The sequence below is a fragment of the Hemiscyllium ocellatum genome, chromosome 16, assembly GCF_020745735.1.
Source record: "Hemiscyllium ocellatum isolate sHemOce1 chromosome 16, sHemOce1.pat.X.cur, whole genome shotgun sequence".
In the NCBI taxonomy this organism is placed as follows: Eukaryota; Metazoa; Chordata; class Chondrichthyes; order Orectolobiformes; family Hemiscylliidae; genus Hemiscyllium; species Hemiscyllium ocellatum.
This window is the reverse complement of record NC_083416.1, coordinates 25416416-25434372: the sequence shown is the minus strand read 5'-3', so window position 1 is coordinate 25434372 and position 17957 is coordinate 25416416. Positions and strand designations below refer to the sequence as shown.

Sequence of the window (17957 nt, the reverse complement as noted above, 5' to 3'; positions counted from 1 at the left end):
TTTCCTTTTATCTCCTCTGAGTTGTAAAGGACTGGGTATCTGCCCATGCTGACATGGCTGAAGTTAAAACTTAATTTTTTTGACAGTTACATGAATCCCTTAATCGCTTTAAATGTGATTAACATTTGAATTGGCAGACTTCAATTTGTTTGAAAATTAAATTTGGTAGTGTGTGTGAATCATTTGGATCTTTAGACTAGCTGACTGGTGGATAGTTAGAAGTTAACTATAGTAAAAGATGATTATAGAAACAATAGTAAAAATGTGGGGTAAATTTTCACGTTGATTCCTAGACATGAGTTCTGTTGATCCATGTTGCGTGTCAGCAGCTTGTTTACATCTGCTTAGTGCTATTGAGCATACCATATTAAGGAACGCCTTCAGCAAATTAACAATCTTGCACCTATAAATGTTTGGTTTTGTCATCAGAATCAGGAAGACAGCTGTCATGGTCCAAGATTGGACCATGGCAACCAGTTAGAATTGTGAATGTGATGCTGGAGGTTCGTATAGATATTTCTTTAATTATTGGCTGTATCACCTGGTGCTGAAATTACCTTGTGAATTGCAAAAGCTCTAACTGTTGTGTCCAAGCTGAGTAAGGAAGTATGGAATAATAGCAATCTGACTGAGAACATTAAACTGCAAGTCCAAGACTGCAGTGTGCCACTGTAGAATAATTGTAAAAACATAGAAGCACAGTCACAGATGACTGTTGTGGTTACCAGATCATAGGCAAGGTTAATGAGACCCATGTGATGTAACCAAAGCCAAATCTGCAAGCAGAACATTGGAGGCTTCTTGTTGATTCGCTAATGGGAGTCCTTAACTGCGTACTCTGGTTTAAAATCGTCATGCTTCCAAATGACTTGTAAAAGGTATAGCCTTGCTTGTCCCAGTCTGTACCAAACCGTCTTTTTTTTTAGAAAACAAACTTGTACATTGCAATTTTTTCCTGGTTTGGATAATAAAATTCCTCACCATCTCACTCAAGGAAAACTTGGCCGATAGCTTCATTATTGAATCAACTGTTTTACTTGAAATGTGAAAGCTGTATGCTTAAAATAATTTGACTGATCAAGACAGTTCTAAAAACCCCTCACGTGGTTCTTACATTGGTTCTTGACAGTCACCTGTTTAATGCATTAATTCATGAGAGTATAACTTAGGAATGACTATTACACTTTTTGTGGAGATAAAAGCATGTTCCATGTTAAATGCAATAGATTCGGTTGAAATGTTGCAACTGAAAAATGTCAGACATACGCTGCTGTGGAGTGGCAGCAGCAGAATTGTATTCAACCAGAATCTGTAACCTCATGGACTAGTAAATCTCGCTTTGCTAAAGGCATCATACCAGGCTGATAACTTTGATTCTGTGTGGTATGCAGAAGAATATGCCAGAAACAGCACGATGCATAGTCAGACAGTTTGAAACTACAACAGAGAACTACATTTTTGTCAAACAGTGACAGAAATATGTGGTCAACAAGCCAAATGAACTACAGCCAGTGAGTCCGATCAAGGCTCTGTGTTACTAGTGGATCTAGTCACATAAAATTGAGCAATTGAATAATAAAGTGGTGAAGCATATCATTGACAGTACTGTCAAGTTATAGTGAGTCCTGTTCACTGGCATTCTGTATGATTCCTAGAAAAAAAACATAGGAGCATACGTGGGCCTTGGAATCTTTCAGAACTTCATAGTTCAGAAGGATCATGGCTGATCTTTGTATTCAGAATTCCACACTACCTTCTACTCCTGACACCTTTGATTCTCTTGCTGAATAATATTCTATCCACTTCAGTCTTAAAAGCATTTACTTCTGAGGCAGAATTCTAAAATCTTCCTATCATCTTGAAGGGAATCTCTCCATGTCTCTGTAAAAAGTCAACCCTAATTTTAAAACTGTACCCTCTAGCTCTAGATTGATCCAGAAGGGCAAACCTGTCTTCCGCATCCACCTTGTCATGTCCATCCAGAATGTTTATATTTAAATCAACTTACCCCTCACTCTTCTAAACTCCAGTGGAAACAAGTCCAGCCTATTCAACCTAACTCTAGGCAACCCAATTATTCAAGTTTTCAATGTCAGAAGTCGTCTTGCTTTCAACATGCTTAAATCCTTCCTTCAGTAAGAAGACCAAAAATGTGTACACAATTTTGAGATGTGGTCTCTCATGTTTCAGTTGTACAGAACATTAATATTTTTAATTTTGATAAATTACTCCCTTAATAAAGGATAACATTCCTTTAGCCATCTTAATTACATGATGTTCCTGCGTGCACCATCGAGAAAAATAAATGGCTTAAATGCTACTAAGAGCAATTGTACTAGGAGTATTGTTAGAAGGTGGAATTATTATTGAATGTGTTGACAGAAGACCAGAAGTGAAGGTGCATGCCTATGAACAGCTGATTATATAAGAGAGGCCAAATTTAATACCCTGAAATTGCAAAGAGATGGACTGTTGGAACATTTCCGGTAAATCTGAGAGATACTGTAGTCTGCATGAAATCTGGGCAAATGGTTAAGCTGTGATTGTGGACAACATCATAACTAGTAATTACTAAATTGAAGGTCATCATGGAGGGATGCACCACACCACAGAAAATCCTTTAATTTGGGTGAGACAGGACATGTTTAAAGGATAATGTGTACTAGGATGTTTCTTTTAAAGAAAACTGCAACAGAAATAGAGTCAGCAAACAATTGACTTTGTTATTAGATCATAATGCAGAGGGTGAGTTCAGGATACCAGAGAGTGCGTGGGAGCCCAGCCCGAGCTTGCTGGCTTCTTGCGAACGCCTGTCTGAGAACAGAGAACCACCACTTGATTAATAGCGTCAGCAGTACTGTCTTTATTCAAGTTTGCAAGTATACACGTATACAAACAAGCTTGGGAGCAGATCCACGCTAGCCCACGCCGGGTGCTAGTCCGTAGTTGCTCAGTTTTCGATTAGAAACATTGTCATTATATACAGAAATTCTTACGCCAGACAGTTTCCCGTGTCACGGGGTTATCACAAAGTACGTTAATCAAGTTATACTTAAATGTAATCAAGTTATATTTAAATGTAAAAGTACACATCAGGGATGCTCAGACATACAGACGCCAGCATTACCTCAAGTTAAGACATTAGCATTTTTCTGAAGATACGCTATTAGCGCCTACTTTAGTTAAGACATCAGCATTGTTTGAAAGTTAGACATTTAGGCACCAGCATCCTTCTGGTAGCCCCCTTGACCTGGTGCTATGTACTATACTATTCTCGGACATGTGGGAACGGGCTTGTCTATTCAGCTTATTTCAGGGAACCTTGCAAGTTGCTGTGTTAGCAGTTTGTGTGTCGCTCCGCATGTCGGTTAGTATAGCCAATCCCCCACAAACATTGACCATTTTAACCAACACGCCGAGCGCCATTTTCTATATGGCTACTGGGTCTATCTTCACCTTATCATTCCTCCCTTTTTATCATTTTATGATAAACCTCAGATATTAATACGTTGAAGTCGGGCAAACTCCTTGCCTGTTTCTACATCTGAACCGTCATCAGCCGAAAGTGTAGATATCAGCCCTTCCTTCTGTGTCCATATCGGGCTTGACTCTTTGTCATGTCGGCGTCGTTCGGAACAAGTCTGACAGCTTCTTTTGATAAGGGCCCAAGCGATTCGGATACAAATACAGATGCCAAGAATGATGGCCAGGATGGAGAGAATGTCCAGCCCAATGGATTTTAGCCATCCCAACAGTGGACACAGTAGGTTCCACCAGGCACAGGCCTCATCTGAGCCTGTATGGTCCAGACCATATGCCTTAGTGGCAACGTCGTTAATTATTAAAGTGTCATTATATACAGCAGAGCTTTCATCCTCAATATAGGTACAGCACTCCGGGCCAATAATTCACACGCTCCCCCTTGGCTGGCTAGGAGATAGTCTAAAGCCATCCTATTCTGTAAGGTCATCATTTGTAGGGCAGCCTGCTCGTGTTCCAAATGACCCAGGGCATCAGCAGTAGCCTTAGCCATTTCCTCAAGTTCGTGACTGAGATCCCGGACCTGGTCCAGGGCTTGCATAACCCCATAATTGGGCAGAAGGGCGCCAAAGAACCTGCTCCAAAATGACTGTTGGTGGAACAAGTCTCTCTTGCCTCGAGTATGAAGTTTGTAATTTGAATTAAGATCGTGCCACTTTTTCCACTCGCTGTTAACCTCTGGGGTTGAATTCAATAACCGGAATGCTGGGAGGTGATATATCAGCGCACAGGTGCCCTTAAAGTTAATTGGTAGGTATTCATAGGCTGTGTGATTGCATAACCAAAATGTCCCATTAAGTGCAGGCGTAATGCAGTGTTTAGCATGAAAGAGAACAGCACCCATGCGGCTTGTAGGTGCGTTGGGACGAGTCTTTTCGTTAACACAATGGTCCCAATCGTCCTCCGGGAGGCCCCCAAAGGGGTCTGACTTGGTTTGGTCATGAGATATTATTACCTGGCATCTGTTGTCTTCTAAGTCTCCCATGGCATGTTTTCCTGTAGCACTGCGGATGCACCATTTAAATTCTGGCACCACTGCGACTGCAAAACCTTTCGGTATCACTTGCCAGGTGTCATAGCAACGCCTGAGGTAACCATACTGGATCGGGTACTGGTCAGAAATGTCTCTATAGGGAATGAGTTTTGGGGTTTGTTGGGTACGCCTATAGGTAAGACTACAGCGTTCATCCCGACCAGTAGGGGCCACCATCATGAGGAACCCGGACCCTATCGAGTGTGGGCCTGGGACGCAGACTATTTTGGTATTCTTTCCTTCATTAGTCTGATTGTCAAGATGATTTTTTAATTTTTCAAGGAAGTCAGTAAAGGTGTTGCCGATAAGACTCGTTGCTTTTGGTGGATCGCTTCGTTTCTTTCGGTGGGTCTCAAGGAGACGGTGCGGTAGGCGGGCGAGGTTTTTGGATTTTAAGCAACCGGGAAAGTTGAACAAATAATTTCTGGGGTCCGCTGCTGTATTATTCACAAATGCATGGAAACAAGTGCGTGTATCACTTAGGTGCGTATAGGTGTCACCAGATTTGGTGCCATTTCCGCGTAGGCACACATACATTACTTCCTGGCAGGTGCCCGTGTTATGAATTGTTATTTTACGGGGACATTCTGTCCTGGCATCCAGAGTTGTGATATTATTTTCAGGGCACCACTGTCTAAGTCCTGTTAAGTTTTGTAAATGATTTACGCAATCCTGCGACCATGCAATGTTTTGGATGACTATGCTGCTATAGTTAAAAGTGGCATTGGAGTAGTCGGGAAAGCCGACCAAGGGATAAATTGTCTGGTTAAAACCACTGTTATCTGAGCCATGATGATCACACGTGACGTTCAATCTGACCTGAACTATTCTAGTGGGGCCTGTGTTACTCAGCGTTATACTATTCTCCTATGTCCATACCCACCAATCCCCAGTAAGGTTGCAAGGGATAGCTAGGGCCTGACTGAACTCTCTTAGTTTATTGGACTGGGTATCTGTCACTCTGGGCAGTGGTAAACTCATTGGGTGGGTGCTGGTAGTCATATTGTCACTCATAGTACTCACGAGGTCACTCGGGGCTTTTACTGCACCATTAGGGCCACCAGAAACAATGCTTGATGCCATACTCACAAAACCATTAGTCATATTAGTAGTAACATCTGTAGAGTGTGAAGTCATCGCAGGGGTGCCTGTTCTTGTCCACGTATCCGCGGTGACTGCCCTAGAGTTGCTTGTAGGCCCTTGGAGAGTAGGAGGTGCACCGCTGGTGGTGTTACTGGTCTGCGTTGATGTCCCTGTCGCTGTTAGGCAGAGACCGACGAGGAAGAGGGTAGTTTTCATCGTTTCACTTTTCTTCAGTCTTCCTTCCTTAGTGGCACCCATGTCAAGGGAAGAGAAAATACATACAGCAGTAGCTGCCCCTTATTATCATTCCTCCCCAACAAGCTTACAATAGTGTAGGCTAATCCAGGCTTTACGACCTTCAACCTTAACAGCAGTAGGGGTGGTAAGGAGGACTTGGAAAGGGCCCTGCCACCGGGGTTCCAAGCCGTGCTTTCTGGCAAAGTTTTTGATCAATACAAAGGTGCCAGGTCGGATGTTTGGAGGCAAAGGCAAATCCGACTGCAGAGGCCTGGTAGCTTTAACCATCGCATGGTTCATACGTAAGGCATCAGTTAAGGATAAAACATAGGAGATCATCCCATCCGACATCTGATGGATGTCAACAGGAGAATCAGAGAAGTCAGAGCTAAAGGGAGTGCGGAGGGGCCGCCCATCCAAAATCTCGGCGGGGGAGAGACGGTGGGCCCCTGCCGGGGACACCTGGAGTTGAAACAAGGCAATGGGCAAATTTTGAAGCCACGAGAGACCGTTGTCAGCTGACAGTTTGACCACTTTGGATTTCAAGGTCTGATTAGCACGTTCAACCAAACCCGCGCTCTGAGGATGGTAGGCACAGTGGAACTGCTGCTTGATATTTAGAACTTTACACAGTTCTTGACTAACAAGGGCCACAAAGTGAGGGCCATTATCGGAACTGAGTGTCCGCGGCACACCAAATCTAGGGATAATCTCCTTGAGTAAAGTCTTAACAACAGTGTCAGCCTTGTTATCGGCTGCAGGATAAGCCTCAATCCATTTACTAAAAACATCGACAATAACTGAAACATATTTACACTTGGCCGTTCTGGGTAGCTCAATGAAGTCCATTTGCAACGTGTCGAAGGGGCCTTCAGGCAGCGGGGTTCTACCCTGTTCACATGGGACCCCCTTGCCGGGGTTATGCTGCATACATGTCAAGCATTTTTTGCTTTGTGCTCTAGCCAATTGCAAGACACTGGGATGCCACCAAGATTCCCAGACTAAATTTGCAGTTTGTCTAGCCCCACAATGCGTTAAGTGATGGACGACATCGACCACCCAGACGGCTAAAACATCAGTCATACACACCTGGCCTGCTGGGGTTTTCCAAAGACCGTCAACGTCTTTGAAACATCCCAGATCAGTCCATTCATGAAGTACATTATCAGGGGCGTCCCCCTGTAAGGCAACAATATCAGCGGTGGAGGGAGGCTGCTTGTCAGGAACCGAGGCCCTAATAGATTTCCTCTGAACCATCATAGAGGAGCATGGGAGCCCCGTAGCCTGTTTAGCAATTTCATCTGCCTGTCTGTTTCCCATAGAAACTGGATCTGTTCCGGCAGAGTGTGCGGAACATTTAATAATGGCCAATTCGCGAGGACTTTGAATGGCCTGTAACAAATTAATAATTGCCTCCCTGTGTGCGATGGGGGTCCCAGATGAGGTGAGGAAACCTCGATTTTCCCACAGTGTCCCAAAATCATGGGCGACCCCGAAGGCATATCTAGAGTCAGTATAAATATTAGCTGTAAGTCCGGAGGCTAGCTCACATGCCCTAGTTAATGAAATTAATTCAGCTTTTTGAGCGGATACCGCGGGTAGGAGGCGACGCTGCTCCACAATCCTGCCCCCCACATCTACTATACCATATCCAGCCACCCGTCCTCCATTCTTGTTTACAGAGGAGCTACCATCCACGAACAGAGTGACATCGGGATGTGGGAGGGGGCGGTCAGTCAAGTCAAGTCTGGGCCTAGTGTCCAGTATGATTTCCTGGGCGTAATCGTGAACGGGGACAAGAGTCTCAGCAGGAATGTCAGACATAAACCTTACCGGGTTAATATTTGCACAATATTTGAAGGTCAACAAGGGGTTCCCTAAAAGAAAGATTTCAGAGCGAGACTGGCGGGCAGATGTCAGGTGTTGCGTCTGCATTTGGCCCAACATAGAAAATACTGCATGAGGACTAAAAACAGTGACCGGTTGTTGGAGTGTGGTGTTTGCTGCAGCCAACACCATCAAATACGTGACAGCCAGTTGTTGAATACAATGAGGCTGACCACTAATCACAGAATCCAACTTAGTAGAAAAATATGCCACCGGTCTGCGGGAACCTCCATGGTCCTGGGTCAAAACTGCGACCGCGCAACCCGTACTAGTGGCCACAAAAAGCTGGAAAGGCCTATTGTAGAGGGGTCTCCCTAAAGCAGGAGCATTTGTTAGCGCCTGCTTCAACTGGTTGAACGCCTCAAGTGCCGCGTCAGATAGAGTGAAGGGCTGCCGCTCAGTGGTAAAGGGGGTGAGAACCTTTGCTAAGGGGGCAATGTTAGGAATCCATTGTCTGCAGAAGTTAATTAATCCCAAAAACCGTCTCATCTGCTTAGCCGTGGTAGGGGCCGGAGTATTAACAATCGGACCAATCCTATCCGGGGCCAACCTACGCTCATGTGCTGAAATCTCCACCCCGAGGAACTTAATTTTACGTTGGCCGACGACGACCTTGCCATAGTTAACTACATAACCCAACTCGGCCAGTTTGTTGAGGAGATGCTTAGTGTCCTTTTCATTAGACAGGGCATCAGGGCTGGCAAGTAAAAGGTCGTCCACGTATTGTACCAGGGTGGATCGACAAGGCAACTGGATCTGGTCTAATTGTCTTTGGAGAATCTGAGAAAACATTGTGGGGGAATCGCAGAATCCCTGTGGTAGTCTCGTCCATGTATATTGCTTGCCCAAAAAGGTAAAGGCAAACAAATATTGGCTGTCAGGGGCTAGGGGAATAGCAAAATAAGCATTTTGTAGGTCTATCAAGGAGAACACACAGGCCTCTGGAGGGATTGCCGCAAGTATGGTGGCAGAATTAGGGACGATAGGGTGCAAGGGCACCACGATTTTGTTAATTTGACGGAGATCCTGAACTAAGCGATACTCGCCAGGTTTACCTGGTTTAGCCACGGGAAGGATAGGGGTATTGGCTTGCGATTGACACTCGACCAAAACTCCCTGAGCCAGTAGGTGATCAATCAGGCCACGTAGAGGGGCCACGGCTTGACTCTTGATAGGGTATTGCTTGACGCTGGGGATCCGTGCTCCTGGCCTTAACATGACACTGACAGGGGCAACTCCCTTCGCCAAACCCACACAGTACTTGTCGGTGGCCCAAACCACAGGGTCAATCTCGACCTGGCTGTAACCACCTTCATGCTGCCGTAGCGTGGACAATACCGGTTCGGGATGGTCGAGGTAGATGATAGAAAGGCCGTCTCTTAAGTCCTGATACCCAATTACATTCGGATCTGACCAGGCTAAGCCTGTGCTACCATGGGTCCTAAGTCCTTTGCTGCATATCCCTTGTGAACTAAGATAGTTTGATGTGGGGCAATACCGGGCCCTTGGTTCCAAAGTTCTGGCGGCACCCAAACGTACCAAGCAGTACCTTGTTTCCCAGTGACTTTAGCCAATCGTGTAAATGTATACTGATGGCCTAACAAGGATTCGAACCTCTCCTCCTTTTTCTGGTCAATTCCTGACTTATCATAACAGAGCGTTACATGAGGGGGGTAACGATAAGGGGTCTGGGGTTCACTGTCAGAGTCAGGGAAAAGTGCCCAAAAGAGTGCCGGAGTGAGGAGGGAGTACTGGCCTTTCTGTGTCAAGCGGATTTCTTCTGGGGTGCAGGTGATGACCACCCCAAGACCACCAAGAATGTCTCGTCCCAAGATATTGATGCCAATGTGGGGGTTAATCACAAATTCATGCTCCCATTCCTCGTTTTCCCAGCTAACTTTCAATAGTTTGGTAATTTGGTAAGGCACAGACTTGCCCTCAAAACCTTTCAAATGTTGAATCTTGTCACCGCAAGGATAGTGGTTCCCTACTAGTGAGGATGCGCATGCCCCGGTGTCGACCAAAAAGCGTTCAGGGGTACCTTCAATCAATAGGGTTACCACAGGCTCCGGTAGGGGGTGTTGGGAAAAGACCAGCAATGTCTCCGTAGGTCATTGTGGTGGGGGCGGTGGTGGTGGTGGCATGTCACGGAACGGATTGTGATTGCCATACCCACCTCTGTGTGTGCCTATAGCACCCCGGCCCCTTCCTCCTCTGATGCTTTGACCTCTTGGCTGTCTAGGGCACTCTCGTCTCCAATGGCTAGGATGTCCACAGTTAAAGCAACCCTTCCCTTTAGAGTTATTTGTGAACTGAATTGCCTGGGGCCTACCAGGGTAACCCGAGTTCCAAAAGTTAGGAGTCCATGCCTGGTCACGCCAGTCAGGGGGACCTGGTGTATAAGGACCACCCCTAGCTGGACCAGTTGGGTGCTGCATCGCGTGAAACTCGCCCCTTTGCCAGCCTGGGACACAAACCTCTGGTTCCAGCTGGTAGCCTCTATTGTCAGAGTGCAGCTGGGGACTGGATAATCTCCACAGCCCTTGCTGCTGAGTTTGCTGGGGAGGGGCGGGAGGTTGCCGCAAGGGGGCCATGGTAGTTTGATCACTTTCCCGTACCGCAAATTCAGATTTAATAGGCTTCTCGGCCTTGGGACCGTCACCCTCACCCCATAATGCTTTAATTGCCCTAGCTGTATCCCCTTGTGAGGAATTGATCCAATTTAAGTTATTAGTTTTCCATCTGTCTTGTGTGGGTTTAGGCAGAGTGCTCATCAAGAGGCTATTGTACTGTTGTGAGACAGCACCCGCTCCCCAGGGGAAAAGAAGGTCCCCAGAATATGTGCCATAAATCTCATTAAACCTTTGTAGGTATTCATCGGCTCCCTCCCCCTTTTTCGGTCTTAGATCAATGATTTTCGCTAAGTCAACCGGTTTTCTGAGGACCTGCCGCATTGCTTCCTTAAGTTCCTGCTCCTGCTGTGGTTGGTTCGGGTGTTGTACTATAAAGGCATTCCAACTGTTGGCACCAGGGAGCATATTTAAAATTTCCAAAAATTTTGTCCATTTAGAGCCAATAAACACAACCCTCAAAAAGTTCCAGATATCTTCTCCCACTGCTCTGTAAGCCTGCCAAATACTTTCCACTGATTCGCACCATTTTTGTGGGTCCTTTTCTTTGTCAGGGAGGTTCATAGTTAGTGCCAAAATTTCCTGCGGTTTCCATGGCGTAAAACTTTCTAGGGTAGGGAGGTGACGAACCGCAGCAACAGGAGGGCGAGCGTTCGGCTGGGCAGGGACTATTACCCGTCCAGCTTGAGGGTTAGGAACAGTACGCATAGGGAACATGTGACCTGAGGGTTCTTCTGTCTCTGAACTGTCCTCGTCAGCCTCCTCTGTCCAGGGGTAGGGCAATTGCCGTTCGGGTTCACACTGTGGTGGAGGCCGATATCCCTTTTTTCCTGTGCTTGGGGTAAAACTTCTTTAACTACGTGCCTTCGGGGGTGTTGTGCCCAGTGGAGGGTGGGGATGGGATTCCATATTCCGAGAACTAATTCCCTTATCTTCCCCTCCTGCACTCAGCCTCAGGTCAGACAATGCCGTCTCCACCACTGGGTTGGCCAACCGTTTGTTCTCGTTAGTATTCTCATCAAATTTTGCACATGCAACCTTGAGCTCATGGAGGGTCAAAGGAAGCCCATCCTTGGTGACACTTCACCCCCTTTTTGTAGTATTATGTAACCAACTATTATAAACCTTCTTCTCGTGTTGTTTTTTAGCTTCTTTCTTTCTTAAGCATGCATTTTTTAATTTGGCCATAATTTTCTTACCCTTCTTTCCCCCTGTTCCCTTTTTCCATACTAACTCCGTAGCTCTTTCTACAATCTCCAATTTCCACGTACCTCCTACAGGCCATTCGTCGGGTCCCAATTTTTCTGTTAGCCATCCTGACAATTTCCTGAGTGACTGCGCATCCTCAGGATATTCTGCGCAGACTGTTACAATTAATGATCCCGGATCCTCACATTTGTCCATAAACTGTCCCATAATGTTCCCTAAATGTTCCCTAAACCTTGTGGCAGTGCTTTTATGAGATCCTGCTCAAAGGACTTTAAACCTTCCCACACAGACGTACTTTGGTGCTTTTATGAGGACTCTAACCTCATGGGACTTTAAACCCGTACGTATCTAACTATTCTTATTTCTACCCGCGCTCCCAGCGACTTTTTAAAGTTTCCTACCTTCTATAACGTTCCCAGCGCTTGAGTGGTAGTTCCTTTCAAAGGCTGTTCACGGGTTCGTTCTGGATCCCGTCCGGTAGCAGTTCCTGCTGCGGTGAGTTGGGTCTAGGTCCGCCCCGGCTTGGGGAGACACTAGTCGCGAGTCCCAAACGGTATACTCACGTCCTAGTTGGGCCCGTGTCCACCTCGCCTCGGCAAGACCGTACCCTGTTCAACCGTCACCAGGAGCCGCCTTCCGTTGGGATCCCACCACTGCCAGCAAAATGTGGGAGCCCAGCCCGAGCTTGCTGGCTTCTTGCAAACGCCTGTCCGAGAACAGAGAACCACCACTTGATTAATAGCGTCAGCTGTACTGGCTTTATTCAAGTTTGCAAGTATACACGTATACAAACAAGCTTGGGAGCAGATCCACGCTAGCCCACGCCGGGTGCTAGTCCGTAGTTGCTCAGTTTTCGATTAGAAACATTGTCATTATATACAGAAATTCTTACGCCAGACAGTTTCCCGTGTCACGGGGTTATCACAAAGTACGTTAATCAAGTTATACTTAAATGTAATCAAGTTATATTTAAATGTAAAAGTACACATCAGGGATGCTCAGACATACAGACGCCAGCATTACCTCAAGTTAAGACATTAGCATTTTTCTGAAGATACGCTATTAGCGCCTACTTTAGTTAAGACATCAGCATTGTTTGAAAGTTAGACATTTAGGCACCAGCATCCTTCTGGTAGCCCCCTTGACCTGGTGCTATGTACTATACTATTCTCGGACATGTGGGAACGGGCTTGTCTATTCAGCTTATTTCAGGGAACCTTGCAAGTTGCTGTGTTAGCAGTTTGTGTGTCGCTCCGCATGTCGGTTAGTATAGCCAATCCCCCACAAACATTGACCATTTTAACCAACACGCCGAGCGCCATTTTCTATATGGCTACTGGGTCTATCTTCACCTTATCAAGTGTGCTTTCCACGTAGATTTTCAGTAGCTTTTTGTCAAGCTATTGAGGAATATTGTGCTTGAAAAAATATCGTTCCAAAAGCTTTGTTACTTTTGGGTAATGTCCTAGGACATCCTTTGAGTGTGGCGGCCCTCTATTTGAAGTCTATGTCTAACACATCTATTTAGAAATAGTGCATCCTTTCCCATTGGGATGTTGCGTTGATTGTGTTTGTGTCGTGTGCATTGTTTTATTTATTTTTGGCTTAAATGGGAAATATACATTATTTTGATTTAGTATTGCATCTGCTGATATTGCATTATTTTAAATGAGAAAGCTTGCTTCAGTTTCAGTAATGATTTAAACCTTGGTATTCCTGTACTCCTTCAGGCCTAGGTGAGTACAACTCCAGCAAAACTTGAAGCAAATTGCCATATAGGACAAAGCCTGATGGCACCCCATCTGTAATATAAGGCATTCACTCCATCTATCAGAATAATCACAGCATTGTGTACCATTTACAAGATATTGTTGTGGTTCTGTTCGCCGAGCTGGAAGTTTTTGTTGCAAACGTTTCGTCCCCTGGCTAGGAGACATCATCAGTGCTCTGGAGCCTCCTGCGAAGCACTTCTTTGATGTTTCTTCCGGTATTTATAGTGGTCTGTCCTTGCCGCTTCCGGGTGTCAGTTTCAGCTGTCCGCTGTAGTGGTTGGTATATTGGGTCCAGGTCGATGTGTTTGTTGATGGAGTTTGTGGATGAATGCCATGCCTCCAGGAATTCCCTGGCTGTTCTCTGTCTGGCTTGCCCTATGATGGTAGTGTTTTCCCAGTCGAATTCATGTTGCTTGTTGTCTGAGTGTGTGGCTACCAGGGATAGCTGGTCGTGTCGTTTCGTGGCTAGTTGATGTTCATGTATGCGGATTGTTAGCTGTCTTCCTGTTTGTCCTATATAGTGTTTTGTGCAGTCCTTGCATGGTATTTTGCAAACTACATTAGTTTTGCTCATGTTGGGTATCGGCTCGTTTGTTCTAGTAAGTTGTTGTCTGAGCGTGGCTGTTGGTTTGTGTGCTGTTATGAGTCCTAAGGTTCGCAGTAGTCTGGCTGTCAGTTCTGAAACGCTCCTGATGTATGGTAGTGTGGCTAGTCCTTTTGGTTGTGGCATGTCCTCGTTCCGTGGTCTATCTCTTACGCATCTGTTGATAAAGTTGCGCGGGTATCCGTTTTTAGCGAATACCTTGTATAGGTGTTCCTCTTCCTCTTTTCGCAGTTCTGGTGTACTGCAGTGTGTTGTGGCTCTTTTGAATAGTGTCCTGATGCAGCTTCGTTTGTGTGTGTTGGGGTGGTTACTTTCATAGTTTAGGACTTGGTCTGTGTGTGTTGTTTTCCTGTGTACCCTTGTGGTGAATTCTCCATTCGGTGTTCTCTGTACTATGTACATTCTCACTACTATAGTACAGAGAACACCGAACGGAGAATTCACCACAAGGGTACACAGGAAAACAACACACACAGACCAAGTCCTAAACTATGAAAGTAACCACCCCAACACACACAAACGAAGCTGCATCAGGACACTATTCAAAAGAGCCACAACACACTGCAGTACACCAGAACTGCGAAAAGAGGAAGAGGAACACCTATACAAGGTATTCGCTAAAAACGGATACCCGCGCAACTTTATCAACAGATGCGTAAGAGATAGACCACGGAACGAGGACATGCCACAACCAAAAGGACTAGCCACACTACCATACATCAGGAGCGTTTCAGAACTGACAGCCAGACTACTGCGAACCTTAGGGCTCATAACAGCACACAAACCAACAGCCACGCTCAGACAACAACTTACTAGAACAAACGAGCCGATACCCAACATGAGCAAAACTAATGTAGTTTACAAAATACCATGCAAGGACTGCACAAAACACTATATAGGACAAACAGGAAGACAGCTAACAATCCGCATACATGAACATCAACTAGCCACGAAACGACACGACCAGCTATCCCTAGTAGCCACACACTCAGACAACAAGCAACATGAATTCGACTGGGAAAACACTACCATCATAGGGCAAGCCAGACAGAGAACAGCCAGGGAATTCCTGGAGGCATGGCATTCATCCACAAACTCCATCAACAAACACATCGACCTGGACCCAATATACCAACCACTACAGCGGACAGCTGAAACTGACACCCGGAAGCGGCAAGGACAGACCACTATAAATACCGGAAGAAACATCAAAGAAGTGCTTCGCAGGAGGCTCCAGAGCACTGATGATGTCTCCTAGCCAGGGGACGAAACGTTTGCAACAAAAACTTCCAGCTCGGCGAACAGAACCACAACAACGAGCACCCGAGCTACAAATCTTCGCACAAACCTTGAACATTTACAAGGTATACTGCGAAATTTGCCAACAGGTAATACTTTCCAAACCCACAACTCCATTATTTAGAAGAAAGACATGGGGTTAGAGCATGGGACCATCGCCAACTGATAGTTCCTTTCCAAGCCATTGTAACACCTAGGCCCTGTAAAATGAGATTAATTTGCTTTCCTTAATTCACCTGCCCTCTTCATTTGTCACAAGGTTAGTTTAGAGGGATCCTTCTCTTATGTATGCTTTTTTCCAGACCAAGAGGAGCCAATTTAGCTAGGTTTTTGAGTTGACAGAAATGATTTTAATAGTTAAATTATTATGCTACAAATATGCACACAGATTATAATTGAGAAGTAACTCAAAAAAGAGTTACGAATCAACATTGCTTGGTGGTTTGTGATGAGCAGATAGTCTAACAATCAATTTCAGGGTTCTAGACTTTGCATGTAGCTGAAATCTTTTTTGGCCTGCTTCATTTTGATGGTTAGCTAGGAGCACACAGGGAGGAAGTACTTGTCTTCCTGCTAGCTGGCTTCTTGGCCTCAGCGAGCAAGTCTTTTTTTTACTTAAACCTGCAACAAAGGGTAACTAGTTGTTTGTTCTTCTGTTGTGAACTTTATAGTGCCCTAGTGCTTAAACCCTGGTGAGTACACACACATCTCCATTCATAGTGCACCTTCTTCCACAACTACACTCTTAGAGCATAGTTGCAATTGATTTAACCTTTTTTTTTATTTCTACTTGGAGGGGCAAAACTCAAACATACATATAAGGGGTGAGTTTTTGCTGAGAAGGAGGGAGTGAATTAATCTGACCCCATTTTTCTCCCTGTTGCCTGCCTTTTTTTGATCTGAAGTTTCCCTGATATTCCTTGACTGATGTGATTTTCCATGGATCCCATACAGTACTTTGCCAATTCACAGCACTCTCACTACTATCCTTACATACAGATGAGGAAAGGACACCATTTCGACTGGGACAACACATCCATCCTTAGACAAGCCAAACAGACACATGAATTCCTAGAAGCATGGCATTCCACTGGAACTCTATCAACAAGCACAATGACTGAGATCCCGTTTATCACCCCCTGAGAAAAAGTACAGGAAATGAAGTCACCACAGGAAATGGCATCAGCAACCCCAGGAAACCTAAGCTCTCAAATAGAAAATGGGCCATGCCACCAGTGTTTCATCTGGAGGCTTACTGATGGTACTTAGTATGGTGATGAAATGTCTGAAAACGAACTTTGCAGCTCAGCAAGCAAACCTACATCCAGAAGTTCAACCTGAGTTAAAATCTTCTCAAAGCTCGCTATTGATTACATCTCATAAACACATGAATTAAGATCAGTGAGCTAAGTCCTTCAGATTGAAGGAGAAAGAGGAAAGTTTGATGGAATTAATTGAGTTTGTATAAAAGGTTATCAGAATATAAATTCTTGAGCACAAGTATAATATGAAGTAGCATCTTTTTACTTTTATAAAAGACTGAATTTTGGAAAGAATATGAATAAATGCAGGGAAAGAGTTTGAAGTAGTCTTGAAATGCAAAGGCAGCCATAATGGATCAAGTGACCTAATGTTCTATAAATGTATATGCAATTAGTATGCTTATTATCTAAGTTGGTTTACTCATGTTGCTCTAAAGATTCATTTAACTCTAATTCATATCTGGCATACGAAGTTTGACCTCTACTGATAGGCCAGGAAAATAAGGTCTCCATCCATTGAAACAAAATGGGAGCATTGTACCCTGTTCCCACTTGATTCCCATAATCTTTGATCCATTTAATCCCTCCTTGAAAACACTTGATGTTTTATTTTCAACCACGGGTTCCCCAGGTTCACCACTTTGTGGGTGAAGAAATGTTTCCTCGTCTCAGTGGTCTATCCTGTTTCCTTTAAATGTTGACCTCTGGTCTAGACTTTCTGGTTATTGGGAATGTCTTTTCTGCATTTACCCTGTCTAGTCCAATTAGAATTTTATGGATTCTCAGAGATTGGCTTCCATTCTTCTACACTCTAGGTAGGTCATATATAGGCCAGCTAAGGTAAGATTTTCTCCCCTAAAGGAAATGAGTGAATTGGATGCATTTATATATTAATCAGCCAGTAATGTGTTTGTTTCTAACGAGAGAGCAGCCCCATGGTCAAATAAGATTGTGCCAACTTTTTGTTTTATAGTCCCAACTCATGTAGTCTCTTTTCATGCATTAGTCCTACCATCCCAGGAATCTGAATCCAAATCAAGAATAAACTCTTTGACTATGTACGTAAAGTGAAACTGTATCTCCATATGAGTCAGCACATTTTTTTAAGAAAGGCAGAAAACATTTGGGGCTCAGTACAGCGAGGAGGAATAATAACTTCAGAGTAGACAATACTTCAGTGTTATAGAAAAAATAGGCCACTCTACTATTGAAACTTAATTTTCCTTTATGTGAATAGGTTGTTGATTTGAGAAGTGTATCATGCCAGCATGCTTTGTTGAATTAACCTGAATATCTTTGAAGCAACCAATGAATGTTTTGTTCAGAGCTTTCCTTTAGTGAGTTGAATCAGTGAGTTTTTTTTAATACTTGAACTGGTTTAACTATTACTTCAAGCATCTA

At 44.6% G+C, this 17957-nt stretch overlaps 1 protein-coding gene across 3 annotated transcripts in view; it reads left to right on the top strand.

The window, feature by feature from the left end:
- cpeb4b (cytoplasmic polyadenylation element binding protein 4b) overlaps positions 1 to 17957 on the top strand; it is a 120974-nt gene that overhangs the window by 56873 nt on the left and 46144 nt on the right. The window lies entirely within an intron of this gene.